Source organism: Phalaenopsis equestris, unplaced genomic scaffold, assembly GCF_001263595.1.
Source record: "Phalaenopsis equestris unplaced genomic scaffold, ASM126359v1 Scaffold001312, whole genome shotgun sequence".
NCBI lineage: Eukaryota > Viridiplantae > Streptophyta > Magnoliopsida > Asparagales > Orchidaceae > Phalaenopsis > Phalaenopsis equestris.
In genome coordinates, this window is record NW_018165751.1 from 203,009 (window position 1) to 205,572 (window position 2,564).

Here is a 2,564-nt window from a genome sequence, read left to right on the forward strand (position 1 = left end):
GGACAGTTATCTCGCAGGAGCTTCCTGATACCTTCAATGCTCACGCCGATCCATACTGGCAGAGAGTGAATCTCTCATGATCCCATATAGATAGCGGCTTATCGACGACTAGGGCTTATAAAATAATTGAGTTGGCAGCCATAGCCTATGTATATGCGGAGCCTGACCACATATTATTGCTTTATTGGATATGTTGTCCACCCAAAAACACTCGACATGTTCATTTATTTATTCACTTTACTTGTTTACCATGTGTTGGGTTATGCCTTTCCGCTTACTTGTGACAGTGGTTTGTCCAAGAATCATGTGAAATGTAATTTAAGCTATTTAAGGACCTAAAGTATTCTCTTTTTATAAAATCCTAATAATAAAAATTTGAGATAACAAATTTAAAATTAAGTTTAAAATATTTTGACTATTTAAAACCAGCATTTTACTTTTTTGCATAGCCCTCTGGCCGGTTTTAAAATAGATTACATGAAATTGACGTAACTCAAGTCATCTCTAATACAGCCTCCACATTAGAACTTGATGGATAATTGCACCATATTTGTATATCCCGATGATAAGCCCCCGTCCTTACCAAGCAAAATGATTTTACGTAGCTGGTTTGTCCAACACGCCTAGGATGTTAAAGGCTTCCCTGACCCATACTCCTTTGTGGGGTAGTTTTGTCTTTGTAGCCAGACCCCTATTATCTTTTCCATTCCAGTGTCAGTTTCGCAATTTATTTTGTGGGTATGAATCCCACCTATATACACTCTACCTCTAGAGGGTCACTGGACTTAGAGTTTCATTATCTTGACCTTGGGGATACTGAAGTCTCCTTGTACGACATAATTGATGGGTTGCTAATAAGGGATCTCAATCGGGTTTGATCGATTACCTTTACGACTAGGTACACTTTGGGTCATAATAGCTTGGGATGATATATATATAGTATCCCGGTCTGACTATCTTTACCCGATTAAGGTTCCTCTGTCTTTCAATTGATATACCCCTTTTAAGCCATGTTGGTTCTTTTGATATCATTTATATCATCACACATACTCTTTCTTACCAATAAGTTATAGTCTGTTTTGGATACAATGAATCACTCTCTTCCCTTATGGCTCGGTGTAGGATCCTATTTGAGATTATTTGGTTATTTAGTGGGCCTCGTTTGCCGAGTAGCTGTCGCCCGTAGTGGACACAGTGATTGCCCTATGGCCCGACATAGGCTACGGAGGCATCGAGATGTTTCTTACTTGATAACTATCATTTTGGTGACTTATCAACTGGTTGTCATGATAATGCAATTAAAGACCTCTATTATTGAGGGTATTATTGGGTATCTCACAATATATAATTAACCAAATGGATATGTCCCTTTGAGAGTGCTCTTGACCAAAAAAAAAAAAAAACATAACTTTTGGTTTTCCGTTATATATGTTACTTATATAAGGATTCTCTTTTGTGTTATTGTGTTTTGAGGTATTTTAATTTAATTATATAGGATTACCTTACATAAGCTCTCAATGTTTTTTTTTTGTCGTATACTCTCATATTTCCATTTTTGTTTTCAAGATCATTTTTAATGTTATGTACGATGACGATATATATAAAAATAGACAAACTAGTGACTCCGTGTTTAATTTAAAAGAATAAAAAATAGTTACAAAAAAGTTAAATTTAAAAGAATAAAAAATAGTTACAAAAAAATTCCTTTCACAGTAAAAGCAAATAATTAGATGCAAGTGTTTATAATGATTTTACTTCACTTACACCACTCCAAGTATACAATATGCTCGATCTTATTCTCCTAACTGATTCAAGAGAACACTCAATACAACTCAGAGCACTCTCATGTTCTTTTCCTTTGAAGTGCTCTGATCACTTTCAAACGATATTCGGTGACAGATTCACTTTAACATGTATTTTTCTCCGTGTTCCATGTCTTCCCCCTGGGTTCATTCTTTCCATCTTCTATCCACCTTTTTCAACCCATTTGTTGTGGAAATCACATGAATGAATTGTCAAAACCGTCTAATTGCTAATACGGGGACGACACTTCCAAGCTTGGCACCCTACTTCAAGTGTGTTCACATGCCCTAGCTCATGAATGGCACAGAACTTCCACTTCCTCTAGATAGTTTGACCTCAACCATTATAGCCCAATTACGACTTTGACAATCAACCACAACTTTGTTAGTCCCAGTATAATTATTATATCACCTAAATATAATTACTACAACTGAGATAGTCTCACGACTATTATTGTAGTATAACCACACCTATTACAGTCCTAACAACAATGATTTCAATATAATCTCACAACCCCATCTTCCACAGGCAAGACAAAGTGTGAACTCTGTACTATTGATTACAAAATATTTATTTTGACTAGGCGAGGCCCATTTTTTTCCCTTTCAAGGGTTTTTCACGTAAAAAAAATATGATGATGTATTTCACTTTTATCTATGTATGTGCTGAAAAATTACATTGAGTTGATATGTATGATTTTTCTATCATCTATAAATTTCTACTACGCAACATTTCTATTTTCTTTGCCATTATTTATAGAA